The sequence below is a fragment of the Myotis nattereri genome (assembly GCF_964212035.1).
Source record: "Myotis nattereri genome assembly, chromosome: 16".
NCBI lineage: Eukaryota > Metazoa > Chordata > Mammalia > Chiroptera > Vespertilionidae > Myotis > Myotis nattereri.
In genome coordinates this window covers 16,129,884-16,144,560 of record NC_138091.1, presented here as the reverse complement: position 1 = coordinate 16,144,560, position 14,677 = coordinate 16,129,884, and the positions used below count along the sequence as shown (strand labels likewise).

The 14,677-nt window shown below is 43.9% G+C and overlaps 1 protein-coding gene and 1 pseudogene across 4 annotated transcripts in view; one reads left to right on the top strand and one right to left on the bottom strand.

Moving 5' to 3' along the window:
• Window positions 1-608: 608 nt before the first annotated feature.
• NDEL1 (nudE neurodevelopment protein 1 like 1) overlaps window positions 609-14,677 on the top strand; it is a 55,396-nt gene continuing 41,327 nt past the window's right edge. For all 3 annotated transcript variants that reach the window (XM_081109005.1, XM_081109004.1, XM_081109003.1), the window contains exon 1: window positions 609-756. The gene's annotated coding sequence lies outside the window, so the exon portion shown is untranslated. The remainder of the gene's footprint in view (window positions 757-14,677) is intronic.
• Window positions 6,288-10,679, bottom strand: LOC308531797 (bifunctional methylenetetrahydrofolate dehydrogenase/cyclohydrolase, mitochondrial-like; annotated as a pseudogene). The gene is made up of 2 exons: window positions 10,674-10,679; window positions 6,288-7,142 (listed from the first exon to the last, which is right to left on the bottom strand). The product of its transcript is annotated as a bifunctional methylenetetrahydrofolate dehydrogenase/cyclohydrolase, mitochondrial-like (transcript).

The following is a 14,677-nucleotide window of genomic DNA, read 5'->3' as shown; positions in this document are numbered from 1 at the left end:
TCAAGGAATCCATTAATTCAACAATAGTTGAGTGCCCGCTTTGTGTCCGGACCAAGGTATCTGTTGGGATACGAACAGCCTAAGATAGAGGTTCTAGCTCTCAAGGAACCTACATTCTCCCGAGGATCACAAGAAAAATATAAAATTTCAGCTACAGGAAGTGCCCTAAAAACAAACAACATCGGCATTTGTGAGCGAGGAGGGGGATTAGAATACCCCTGCTATTCTATTGGGTGGTCAGGGCGGACTCGGAGGTGAAATGAGCCGAGATTCAGTTCATAAACGGGAACACTGAAACGTACAGTTGAAGGACCTTGGAGGCCGAAAAACTGCGAGATCGGTTCTCCTCCACGCGGCGCCCCTTTCCGAACAGCTGCGCGTTTTGGGGAACACCGAAGGCTGAGTTTTCGCACTTCGCGGCGTCTGGGGCGCCTACGAACTGGCCGCCGGCAGCTTGACGTCAGCGCGGGGCGGGGGCGGGGCCCGGCCCCTGTGACGCCATCATTCCCACAGCCCCGCCCCGCAGCGCGCACGCTCCCGCGCATGCTCCGAGCCCCGCCCCCGTGCGTCACAGAATGGCCTCCGGCCCCCAGGCGGCTCCTGACGTGTCGGGGAGGAGCCGGGCGGTGGGGTGCGCGCAGTGGAGCTCAGGCTGCGGAGGGGAGCGGAGCTGAGCGGCTGGGCGGGCCTGGGGAGGCCAGCGGAGCGGAGACGCCGGTCGGGTGGCGGCGAATATGCGCTTTTGATACGTCGGAGGTGAGCCTGCGGCGCGCGGCGGCCGCGAGGGTGCCGGGCCGGCCCGGGGGCGCCCAGGCCTGTCCCCGGGGAGCCTGCCGGGCCCTCGGGCAGTCTGAGGCCGCGCCGGACCGGACTCGGGCCGGGTTCTGGGGCGGCCAGCGTGGGGGCCAGGGTTCCAACCGCTCTAACTGCTCCGTCGCCGCCCTGGCCCGAGGTGTGGTCCACGAGGGGCGCCTGCAGGGGAGCGAGCCGGGCGGCCTCCCGAGGATGTGCCGGTGGACGGAGGCCGGGACGTGGCACCGCGGGCCTGGGGCGCTGGTGGCGCAAGGGGTGGCTCCGTTCAAGTGGCAGCGGCGTGTCCAACCTTCTCCCCGCCCCTTCCCACTGACATCCCTGCGGCCGGGAGGCTCGTTTGGAGCGGGTTGAAGGTGAGCTTCCTTCGCTTTCCCGTCGGGGGCGAGAGCGGAAGCAGCCCACGTTGGGCTGCAATGGCATTCCCGTGACTGCGCCCCGAACTGCCAGTCACCCCTCTTGGAGTTCGGAGAAGTGCCACCAAACGGGTTGAGGTGGCTCGTGCGCGCCTCTCTCCTGCTGGTTGGTTAGCAACGAAGCAGTCCTTGCAGTTTTGCGAAGGAAGCGTAGGTTCTTCCCCCGGAGCGTCCTCACACATTTGAGACCACTTTTGCCATCGCGTTTGAACCTCATCGCCCGGTGGTGGTGCCTGACCCTGTTGTCGCCTTTGGACGGGTGGGGGGGTTGAGCCCGGGTGGGGCGGGAGCTCGGAAGTGATTTAACGGGGATTGCGGATTCCACCAGCTTGTGAATGGGTTCGCTGGGTTCGGAATTTACTAGGTTCGGAGTTGGGAATTTTTCTTGGTGGGATTTTTATTTTTATTTTTTTAATATATACGTTTCTCTGCTAGAAAGCAAAGCAGAAAACTTGACTTGCCAAAAATATACCAGAAGGTGGTCTAGGAGAAGACTTACTCAGATATTGTGAGCAGACTCACCTAGGGTTGGAACTGCTACTCAGTTACAAGAAAGGTCCTTCACGGGTTGCTGGCTAGTTATCTAGGTAACGGCTTTGCTAAATGGTGAATTTGTTGGTATAGCATGAAGTCACGGGTTGAAGAGAAGTAAAGGGGAACCGAATAAGATATCTCTTCCGAATTTTTGTTAAAATTGGAGATCTAAGGAACAGAGAAAACCGTTGGCTAGCCCTGGTGAGAGGTTGACCTGCTTCAGACAGAAGTTGCTAACACTTAAAGAAGTTGTTCTTTTTATTTATTTTTTTTAGTTCTGTTTTGACGCAATTAAATAAATTGAAGTTGGATAAGGAACATTTAAAATACGTAAAAACCTCAGTAAAAACTTAGATCTTGCTCTCAAGACATCTGCAAAACTTATTTTAGTCTCATTTTGAACCACGTTGAGATAAATTTACTTACTTAAAGCTTAAAATTACTTCTGACATAAGTATCTGTGCACTTCGTAAGGTAGAAAAAAGAAGTTCAGGACCAAAAGGGAGGCCACATTTAGATCGACTTAGGAAAGTTAAACATTCTGTAAATGTTTCCTTTGGGAGAAGTAGGAGAATTTTGATAAAAAGACACGTATTACCTACAGCATCAATTTTCAACCTGTGTGCTGCAAGAATTTAAAAAACATGCAATGCTTGACTATTTAGTCAGGGGCGCGGAGCTGTTTTCCCTTAGGTTGTCAAATAAAATAATGACAGCCAACACAACAGTAGCTGTCGGGTGAGAATGAATCAAAATTATACATATTTTTTGTGAGATCTGCAAAAAATACATTTTTTGATGTGTCACAGAATTTTAGTAATTAGTTTGTGTGTCATGAGATGAAAAAGTTGAAAATCGCTGACCTATAGTGAGGTCCAAAAGAACTTCTAATCTCATTAGTGCATTCTACAATTATAAACGAGAAGACAGCAATCTCATATAAAATGGATTTTCTTACCAATGCACAAAGAGTAGTTCCTTTATAAATACAGCATTTTAGACATACTGTTTTATACCCAAATGAGTTGATTTGTTAGTTGCTAGAAACCTGAAGGTCATATACAGTATGATAATGCCCCATGTGAAAGTTGTCATACTTTAGAGATTCATAACTCCATCCATGAGACATGGTATTGAGGGACGATTTGGGTAGCAGAGGAGAGAACATAATTATCTGCCTTCATTTAAGCTTCAGGAGATTATAGATGAATCATTAGAGTTTTTTTTATTTTTTTTACCAGTATAGTTTTCTATATTGGCTGTCTATAGCCTTAGTATCTCTAGTTACATAGTTTCAAATAACACAGTGAACATATCCTCCCACTGTAACTTGAAGCAAACTGAACAGACTGTCTTTGCAACCCCTGAAAAGGTCTTTTGAATATCCACAGGGGTAGCAAACTTTTGTCATTTGTAAAAAATTTGAATTTTTGGAAAGGGTAAGTCTGATGAATAAAATTGGAGTAAAAAAGTTGGATAATACCAGTTGTCCAGTAAAATGAGGTGGTACCACGGAGAACTTATTTAGTTTTTAATCTGGCTCTTCAAAACTATTCCAAAAAAGGTTTTAGAAATGTTTTCAGTAATGGTGATATCATTGGAATGTGCATATAACTTCTGGAAGTGATTAATTTTAAGGGGTCATTTGTATGTTATAAATTCTAAAACACATTTATATTTTTCCAGTCAGAGGTGTTTTATTCAAAACAAAAGAAAAGAAAGTTTGATTACATTCAATATTAACTTAAGCTCTCAGAAATCTATCGGGGAAAGCTGACAGGTGTACCAGAGAAAAGCAGGCAGCTGCTGACAATTCTTTGATGGAAAAGTAAGTTGCATACTTATACAAGCTGCCCAAGGTTTTTTTTAAAAAAATATATAATTTTATTGATTTCAGAGAGGAAAGAGAGAGAAAGGGAGGGAGGGGGAGAGAGAGAGAGAGAGACATCAATGATGAGAGAGAATCATCATTGACACCCCCCCCCCCCCCCCCCACACACACACACACACACACAAACGATTGAGACTGCAACAAGGGACTGTTTCCTGACCCGTAATCAAACCCTAACCTCCTGGTTCATAGCTTGACACTCAACCACTGAGCCTTGCCGACCAGGCTCAAGCTTTGTTTTTCAAAAATTGGTTTCAAGATCTATCAGAGAAGCCATACAGACATCCCCAACAGTACAAAAATTTAACTGAAGTTTAAGGATATGGGACAAATCGAGTGTGACAATACACATGAATTGTTTATAAAATGAGCCTTTCAATCCTAGTGGAGAAACCTCACGAATGGTAACACACATAAGACAAGGGCTAAAAGCATATGGAACAAACGGAGATGTTTTCCCAATGACTGACCAAGCTATAAAATAGCTCAGGGTACTGTTAACATGTAGCTCTTCTGGTTATCAGTCAGTATGTGTAAAATTTGGATAAATTTTTTTTCTGCTCAATTACCATCATTTCTTCATTTTACCTTTTCCCTAATTTTCTTTAGTAACATTTTTCCTTTGTTTTGAAATATGCCTCTGATTCATGGTTATCAGTCAGTATGTATAAAATTTGGATAAATTTTTTTTCTGCTCAATTACCATCATTTCTTCATTTTACCTTTTCCCTAATTTTCTTTAGCAACATTTTTCCTTTGTTTTGAAATATGCCTCTGATTCATGGTTATCAGTCAGTATGTATAAAATTTGGATAAATTTTTTTTCTGCTCAATTACCATCATTTCTTCATTTTACCTTTTCCCTAATTTTCTTTAGCAACATTTTTCCTTTGTTTTGAAATATGCCTCTGATTCATCTTCATCGTGTTAATGTGAAAAACAACATTCAAACCTGTAAAGAATTTTTGTGAGTTTATTTGAGCCAATCTATTGACATTTGCCGGGAATCAGAACCTCAAGGATTGAGCTAATGCTCTGGAGAATGGAAGGTTACATCTGTATTTATACATTGCAATCAAAGGAGGGATGAAGGTGGGTTACATGAAACCCATTGGTGATAGACTAGAAAGGCGGGAGAAAGCAAAGGTGAGGGGCGAGGGGGACCCCTGGGATTGGATAAAAAGTAAAATGATAGACACATACTTAGGTGGGTGCAGGAAAAATGAACATAACAATGAAGGAATTTGTGGTATCTGTCCTGGCACCCAGGCACATTAGATTGTGCCCTAAGGGGTCCAGAAAAAGAAGTTTCAAGTTACCCAGACATTTTAAGGGTATGTTATTATAGATGCAAATAGATAAGGCTCAGTTAAGGTAAAGGTTGACCTTGTCAGTGAAGATACCAGCCTAGAATGTAACTAGCCACCATAATTGCTTTTAGTTAAAGTTTAATTTCAGACCATCCTTTTTGGTTACTTTAGGTCTCTGAGTTTGCAAGACCGCCATGCAGGCCTTCCCTGAGCTTGTCAGGTTAGCATGTGGCCAGGCTGTTACTGAATTTCCCCAGAGCAAATAGGATGTGGGGGGTTAGGAGGGGGTATGAGAGCTGTGATTCCCCTAAACAAAGGGAGATGGAGACAGCTAGAAAGGTATCAGCCCAATATTTTAATGGCCCCCCAATGGGAGACAGCAAGACCTAGGCGCTGTATGAGAGCAGGTGATCTCACAGGATTCAGCCATTGAGGAGCCGGAGGAGGGACTAAATAAATAGGCTGTGTTCCCTGCCCCATGTGTGTTCCTGTACAATGGGAATGTTACTAAAAGTCTCATTTCGCCATGTTTCTGTTTTCTCATTTCGCCAGTCCGTCATTTGAAATTTGGACAGGTGAGTCATTTCTCACACCAGTTGAACTCAAAAGGTTTGGAACCTAAAGTGAGTATCAATTGGAATAGCACTTGGGAAGTGCAGTCTTAGAAAAGGCAAAGTGTAAGTGAAGTGGTCTGATAACGTTCAGCAGCCATTCTCAATGTGACAGTGTCCCCCATGTCAGTCAGTAACTAGGATAATGGCTTCTCTTATGGCTAGATGACATGACCCAGCTTGATAATGGGTGCTCCCTGGTAAGGTGCTACAGACCTATGTGTGCAAACACCCATCAGTTAAGTTTTCAGAACAGAACATTTAAAACCATGTCAGTAGAATAAATTAAGAAATACTGCATTTCTATTGGCCTGTTTTGCCTCATGAATTGGCTTGGAGTACTGTTCTTGACCCAGAAGATGCAATAGTTAATGAGTTGTCACAACAAACTCCTTAGAATTCAGTACTTCTTTGTTTTTAATTTATTTTATATTTTTATTGATTTCAGAGAGGAAGGGAGAGGGAGAGAGAGAGAAACATCAATGATAAGGGAGAATCATTGATGGGCTGCCTCCTGCATGCCCCCTACTGGGGATCGAACTCACAACCGGGGCATGTACCCTTGACCAGAATTGAACCCAGGATCCTTCAGACCACAGGCTGACGCTTTATCCACTGAGCCAAACCAGCTAGGGCGAATTCAGTACTTGATCTTCAAGACTCAGCACTTTTTTTTCTGCAATAATGGGATCACCTCATTAGCATCACCATGGGATCAGTGCCCCCTGGGGACTGGAGTGATGTAACTGGGGACTAGAGTGATGTAACCGGCTTTTTTCCAGACTCCTTCAAAATCCACCTCTCTGACCAACTTCAGTTAAGCAGTGATGGGATCTTGAATTTTTATTTATTCCCACATCAATCACGGCTCCTCCTTCCTTGATCATATCTGCTGTGATCAGATTTGGAATGCCTGCATTGGAGACCACAAGACCTGCAAGAATTGTATGTTTCTTCAGCTGCTCTTTGGGAGTGATTGAGACTTTGTGACAGTGACATCATCTCCAGGACATTTGTGTGCTCCACTTGTGTGAAGTAACATTGCAATGGGCATTCTAATATTTTTTGACCTTCCAGCTACAATCACATTCTTCCCTAGGGTTGGAATGCTAGCTCTCTTCATTATTTCCCACATACCCCATTGGCTAAACACAATCACCTTACCTTAATTACACGAAAGCCGTCAACATCCTTGTCTGGACAAACAGCTTTGCAGATCTTTCATCAGTGTGCTTTGGAATAGCTGAATAAGAAGGCGGTCTACATTATCATCATTGTTTCTTGATTAAATTCAACAGTTCTTGCTCTGAATTGAAGCTGGTTTCACAGTTGTCTGTTGATTCTGGCATTTGCAGCAGCCCTGGTTTTGTTGAGGACATAGGAATGACTTCAGGATCTCACCAAACCGGATCATGCTCAGGTGTGGCTGTTTGTTGTCCGATGCCACCCACTCTTCCACCTCCTGCCACACTTCCTGCTTGATCTGCTTGGCAAGTTTTCTTCCAGATACGACAACAGCTTCATTTCCAACTGCTGAGAGGTGGAAGGGATGATGGTGGAGGTGGCAATTCTGTGTGTGGCCAGAGCAGCCTGGTAGCCAGCATTGACGCAAGGAAAGCAGCAGCTGTGATGCCAGTGCTGGGAGAGCCTGAAGCACACTTATTTTGTGGTCAGACTTGAAAGGTCCACTACACTGAACTACCAGGTTTTTGTTTTGTTTTTTAACTACTCACCTGAGGGTTTTTTGTTTTTTTTTTTGCGAGAGAAACGGGGCGAGAGTAGAGAGGGAAGCATTGATATGAGAGAGAAACATTGATCGGTTGCCTATCATATGTGACCTGGGATTAAACCTTCACCTAGGTATGTGCCTTGACCAGGAATCGAACCCACAACATTTTGGTCTATGGCCGTGGTCGGCAAACTGCAGCTCGCGAGCTACATGCGGCTCTTTGGCCCCTTGAGTGTGGCTCTTCCTAAGCCTTAGGAGTACCCTAACTAAGTTAATAACAGTGTACCTACCTATATAGTTTAAGTTTAAAAAATTTGGCTCTCAAAAGAAATTTCAATCGTTGTAGTGTTGATATTTGGCTCTGTTGACTAATGAGTTTGCTGACCACTGGTCTGTGGGATGATGCTCCAACCAACTGAACCACCTTGCCAGGGCTTGAACTACCAGTTTTTTATAATTTAATGAAATTTTTGCTGCATTTACTATGTGCCAAGCTCTGTACTGAGTACTTTATAAATATTAACTCAATCTTCATAACAACCCTATTTTAATTATCCTCATTTTATAGGTGAGGAAATGGGGCACTGAGTAGTTTAGTAACTTGCCCAAGGTCAACTAGAGAGTAGAGGAATCTGATTCATATGCAGGCAGTTTGGTTCAGGGTCTAGGTTCTAAACCACTATGCTGTGCTGCTCCTACCACCTGTTCACTTGATTAAATGTTTTTAATTGGTTTATTCTGGAAAAGATGATGGTCATTTTTAGTAAAAGGTTTCTGGCATCCTATCTAATAATAGACAAACATGGTAATTAACTGTACCTTCGCTACGCCTCCCATTGGCTAATCAGCGTGATATGCAAATTAACTGCCAACAAAAGATGGCTAATTTGCATACTGCAGGCAGGGCAGGATAGCGCCATCCTGCCTGCCCTGCCGCCATCCGGGCCTGCTATCTGCGACTCAGGACGGCGGGTGTCCGTGTGTGACCCGACCCGGGGTGGCCAGGCGGGGCAGCAGCGATTGGCTGGCCCGCCTGGGCGTCCCATGTGCGACCCTACCCGGGGCGGCCCCCCAACCCCCGGATCGGCCCTGCCGTGTGTGCGACCCAGGGAGGCGGGGCAGGCACCGAGGGATCGGGCCTGCCATCTGCCACCCGGGGAGTGGGCCTAAGCCAGCAGGTGGTTATCTCCCGAGGGGTCCCAGACTGTGAGGGGGGCACAAGTGGGGTTCAGGGACACCCCCCACTCCCCTCCCCTGCCAGTGCACAAATTTTTGTGCATCGGGCCTCTAGTAGATTATAGTACTGTTTGAGGAGCCAGTAAACAAGCTGTAAAAGTAGCCTGTTAATTAGAAAAATTGTCAACATTCAGTCCACATAAGATTCAGCAGGAAAATGGAGAAGCGTGTATGAAAACATTGAAATAATTGTGTTAGAATTTGACCCTTAACTAAGTAGTTAATAAGGAGGATACAAGAAAAAGAACTAGATTCTCAGGAAGTTTCACATGAAGGGTTATTTAAAACGTGGGTCACCAGGGAACACTGGAAAAGTTGGCAGTTGTATTAAAAATAAGGCCCTATTGCCCTGGCTGGTTTGGCTCACTGGATAGAGCGTCAGCCTGGGGACTGAAGGGTCCCAGGTTCGATTCCAATCAAGGGCATGTACCTTGGTTGCGGGCACATCCCCAGTAGGGGGTGTGCAGGAGGCAGCTGATCAATGCTTCTCTCTCATTGATGTTTCTAACTCTCTATCCCTCTCCCTTCCTCTCTGTAAAAAATCAGTAAAATATATTAAGAAAAAAAATAAGGCCCTATTGAAAAACCCCAAATCAGGGACAAATGGATACTTTATTGTACACCTAGAGGTGTGAGCAGTGAGATTTCTCGGGACAATACTTAGCTAAACTCTCTTCAAAGTATTAACTACTGGTAGGTCCTCTGATACTGTAATAATGGGTCAGTAACAACAACAAAAGTCAGCTTCACACAGAAAAGTTTCAAACTGGGCGTGAGAATGATAACATTTATAGATAAAAACAACCGTAACCCTATTTGTAGAAGGTTTGGCTCCATATTAAAATAGATTCAAATAGCCCGGCTGGCTTGGCCCAGGAGATCAGGGCACATGCCTGAGATGTGGGCTAGATCCCCAGTGTAGGACCTGCAGAAGGCAATCAATCAATGATTCTATCTCATCATTGATGTTTCTATTTATCTCCCTCTCTGAAATCAATAAAAATATATTTAAAAGAAATACACTCAAATGTTAAATGCCAGGGAAGGCATCTAATTGCCATTATGACCTTTTATAAAGACACTGATCCATGAACCACACTATATATAAAGAGGAAAGATACAAATTAGGCCAGGACGCTGTAACAGGTCACGACCACAGGAGGAGGTTGCGCATGCAGGTGAGGCCTTGAGCGGAGATGGACAGGACAGGGATGGGAGCCGGCCCACAGCCTCCAGGGCCGAGTGCAGGCCCAGAGAGCAAACGGTGGGCCCGCCTCCCGCGGAAGCAGCGTGGGTCCCTCCCGGCTCCTGCGCAAGTGGCATGGCTCCCTCCCGGTTCCCGTGGCGCTGGTGGCTTGCTTCCACCTCTAGCGGAAGCTGCACAGCTCTCATGGAAGCAGCGTGGCTCCCGGCGGCGCGCTGGGGTTCCCACTGGCTCCTGCGGAAGTGGCGGGCGGCCTACTGCGTGCGATAACGTGCGATGGGCTACTAGTGTATATAACTATAAAAGGCTAAGTGACTATCGACCTGCTGTACATATGACGTGCACTGACCACCAGTCACTTATAATAACAGAAGGGGTGCTGAAAACTTAAAGAAGAGTACCCTACCCATGAATAAAATGTTGGTCCAGAAAGGTATATATGTAATCTAGAGCAGGTCCAAAGCATGACCTTGAAAATATTAAGGGACTGAGATGGATAAGCTAAAAAGACAAATATTCACTTTGAGAAGACCAAGGAGAGCAGTATTATCATCAAAGTCTATAAAATTAGCCTGGCCACTGTGGTCAGTGTTTGAGTGTTGACCCATGAACCGAGACATCACTGGTTCGATTTCTGGTCAGGGCACATGCCCAGGTTGTGGGCTCTATCCCCAGTAGGAGGCGTGCAGGAGGCAGCCAATCGATGGTTCTCTCTCATAGATGTTTTTATCTCGATCCTTCTCCCTTCTCCTCTCTTTTTAAAATAAAAACATATTTAAAAAATAGTCTACAAAATTAGAAAGGGCATTAAAAAGAATACAAACTTGTTCAAGAAATTCTAGACCCTTACAAGATAGCAACATAGGAAACTTGTGGTAAATTTAAACCAAATGTAGGAAATTCACTGATGTCTATATACTTGTGGAACTTACCTCCATTACATACAATAATATAAAATCAGCAAATAAAAATTTTTTAACTTGAAATTGTTGTTAATCCTCATCTGAGGAAAAATTTTCCAGTGCTTTTCAGAGAGAGTGGAAGGGAGGGAGGGTGGAAGAGACAGAGAGATAAGGAAGAAATATCGATGTGAGATCCACTGGTTGCCTCCTGCATGCACTGGGGGCGGAGAGCCCACAACCCAGGTACGTGACCTTGACAGAATTGAACCTGTGGCCTTTCGGTGTTGCTCTAACCACTGAACACACTGGTCAGGGCTGAAATCTTTAATTTAAAAAATGTTTTATATATAAGTGTTACTGAACTCAAGGGGTTTGCTGCTGGGGTGCTCTGTTCAAGAAGGAGAAGTGGTTGGAGCAAGGTAGCTTCATTTTCTTGCAGCAAGTGAAGGAGATGGGAATCATATTCAAAGGGAGGCTTAGCTATTGCTTATATACGCTGTTTGGTTAATTACATGTTGATTTCTCCTTAAGTATAAGTATAGGCAGTTGGCTATACTTATGAGGTTTATCCTGTTTACAGCTGCAGCTGCAAAATTCTGAGCTGCATTTTAACATTTAGCAAGAAATAACATTTAGTGATAACATTTAAAACTGCCCAGACCTTGAGACCCTTGTCCTATTTAAACATAAGGGTCAGGACATTCTTATACTGCATTTTGATTTCTCTGGAGTTTCTGCTGCCTTTTTTCTTTCTTTTTTTAAAAAATATATTTTTATTGATTTCAGGGAGAAAGGGAGAGGGAAAGAGAGACAGAAACATCAATGATGAGAGAGAATCACTGACCGGCTGTCTCCTGCACGCTCCCTTCTGTGGATGGAGCCTACAAGCCAGGCGTGTGCCCTTGACTGGAATCGAACCCGGGACCCTTCAGTCCTCAGGTCGACGCTCTACCCACTGAGCCAAGCCAGCTAGGGCTGCTGCCTTTTTCCTTATTGACAAGAGTGATGTGCTTTCATCACAACCTCAGATTTACCTGGTTCCCAGTCGTGCTCTCTGTTATGTGGGATTCCTCACTTTTCCTGGAGCCATCCAGCTGGTTGATGACCTAGGCTTCATTGTGAGACCTTTGCAATCCTGATTTGGAGCCCTTATTTCTTATACCTTGTGCTTTCTAGGTCTTGGCTTTGTTTCTTCTTTGTAACTTGTCTCAGGAAGTGTGTGGGAGGTAACCCTTCTGAGTTGTTCTATGAGAAAAAAGTTCTCTCATTTCCTGAATTATCTGTTTCCCCTCAGTTCAGTAGGTCCTAGGATTTTTGTATTCATGCTACTTAATGGGTTTTCTCATTTGTCTGGATGGTTCTTGCTTGCCCATTCATATTTAAGATGGAGGGGCTGACGATGATTATTTTAGGTAGCAAGGCTCTTCCCAACAGGTCCCATCAGCTCCCTACTCTTTGATGTGGAGCCTATACTGAACTTTAAAAGTGCCTGTGAATGTGGCTTGGCATGCATCAGACTGATAATTTTGTCTAGCTGAGAATAATAGATTTATAACCTTTGTTTAATATATGGTGGTACATTGTGAGGTAGAAATAAACTACCCACAAATCATTTTGCTTACTTAATCCTGAAATAGGAATTTATTTATTTTTTTTATTTTTTTTTAAAGATCTTTTTTTTTTTTTTTTTAAATATATTTTATTGATTTTTTACAGAGAGGAAGGGAGAGAGATAGAGAGTTAGAAACATCGATGAGAGAGGAACATCGATCAGCTGCCTCCTGCACATCTCCCACTGGGGATGTGCCCGCAACTCAGGTACATGCCCTTGACCGGAATCGAACCTGCGACCTTTCAGTCCGCAAGCCGACGCTCTATCCACTGAGCCAAACCGGTTTCGGCATGAAATAGGAATTTAGATGTTAATAAAGTGATACCTTGAAAGTAAAGAGGGAATAATGACAGGTTATAAGTCAATTCAAATATTTGTTGGATTTTTGGTGTGTTTCATTTTCTGGTGATGCAGAAAGTATCCTATATAATAAAAGCCTAATATGCTAAGTGCCCGGTTGTCTGGTCATCTGTTCAACTAATCAAAGTGTAATATGCTAATTATATGCTAAGACTGCTCAACTGCTTGCTGTGATGTGCACTGACCACCAGGGGGCAGAAGGTCCGACCAGTAGGTTAGCTTGCTGATGGGGTCTGGCCGATCAGGACTGAGCAAGATGGGCTGGACATGCCCTGGAGCCCTCCCTGGCCAACCTCTTGTGTCCCTCCCTGGCCCGATAGTGCACTCGTGGGGTCCCTCGGCCTGGCCTGCTCCCTCTCGCAATCCGGGACCCCTTGGGGGATGTCAGAGAGCTGGTTTTGGCCTGATCCTGCAGGCCAGGCCGAGAGACCCCACTGGTGCACGAATTCGTGCACTGGGCCTCTAGTTTATAAATAAGACAGAGGTCCTGCCTTCAAGGAGCTAGCTGGAGAGACTTAATCTTTCACTTTTCTTTATGTCCTTTTTGTTTTAAGTTAAACTTGTGTTATTCTGATCTTCATTACATTTTGCAAAAACATAATTTTTCGGATTGTGTAGTAGAAACTGAATATTTGAGCTGCACATTGATACATGGTTGGCAGTATTCAAATGGCAAGTGCATTTATCCAAATTTGAGAATCAGTGCCAATAGTTTATTTAGGACTGGCTTCATAGATTAAAAAAAAAATTTTTTTTAATTGATTTTTTACAGAGAGGAAGGGAGAGGGATAGAGTGTTAGAAACATAGATGAGAGAGAAACATCGCTTAGCTGCCTCCTGCACACTCCCTACTGGGGATGTGCCTGCAACCAAGGTACATGCTCTTGACCAGAATTGAACCTGGGACCCTTCAGTCCGTGGGCCGACGCTCTGTCCACTGAGCCAAACTGGTTAGGGCTGTAGATTTTAATTGTAATCAACATTTTTTTTGGCACTTTGGGGAAAGATCTTGTCTAGAGCATTCAGGGGACATAGTGATTATTGCCTCACCCTTAGATGCTTCTCATAACCTGTAATTATATCTTCATCTGGCTTGTTAATACGTCCCTTTCCTCAAGGATACTTGGGCAGTAACTCTCAGAAGTTATTGATACTATAAGGTGATGCCTTTAAGTGCTTTGGATTTTCTTTTGAAATACAAATACCTCTTTCTGCCAGATTAGCCTCACCCTCATTCTTACCTTACTACAAATTAAATTACAGTTACAAATAAGATTATTCCTACACTTGGGAAAATAGAGTGGGAATTAGGAGCCTTGATGAAGGAATAGGATTATAAAATGAATCAGTATTATTTACTAATCAGAAACATACTTGAAAAACACATAGTCTCGTCCAAACTCTCATTAGATGAAAAAAACTCTGACTTAAAAGACATTTAGCAGGTTGAGATTTTAATGGTAGAATTGGAACCCTAGACTCCAGTCTCAACAGCACTCCCAAGTCTGGGGGGGGGGGATTTACATTTTAATGTGTTATCATATTTTAAGGATACCTCCGAGAGTAGAATAATACAAACAAAAATGTGCCAGTGTAAGGATAATCAGATTACAGGAGGGGTGCATGTGGTGCACTAAATATTTGTCCAGTACTTAATGTTTGATACATAGTAGGTGCTTAGTAAACATTTGCAAGCATTCTGTACTTTCTATAAACATTTGCAAGCATTCTGTACTTTCATGTTATGCTTGATGCCATGAAGGGATGCAAAATACGGAAAGGATCCATCTCTTTTCAAAGAACTCTTAGGCTGATTGGTAATTTAAAATAATTGGAAGATTGACTAACAGATGTCAAAAGTAATAGATGGTGTAGTCAGGAGAGACTTGACTAAAACAGAAAAAATTGCAGTAGGCCACAAAGGAATGAAAGTAAGTGCATATAACTACATGCTAATTTTACTCACTGGAAACCATTTTGAAATTGAAGTTCTGTATTTGTTCTTGTTGGTGACTTTTTGCTAAACCTTCATGAATAGCATTCTACAACTCTAAGTTTTTAT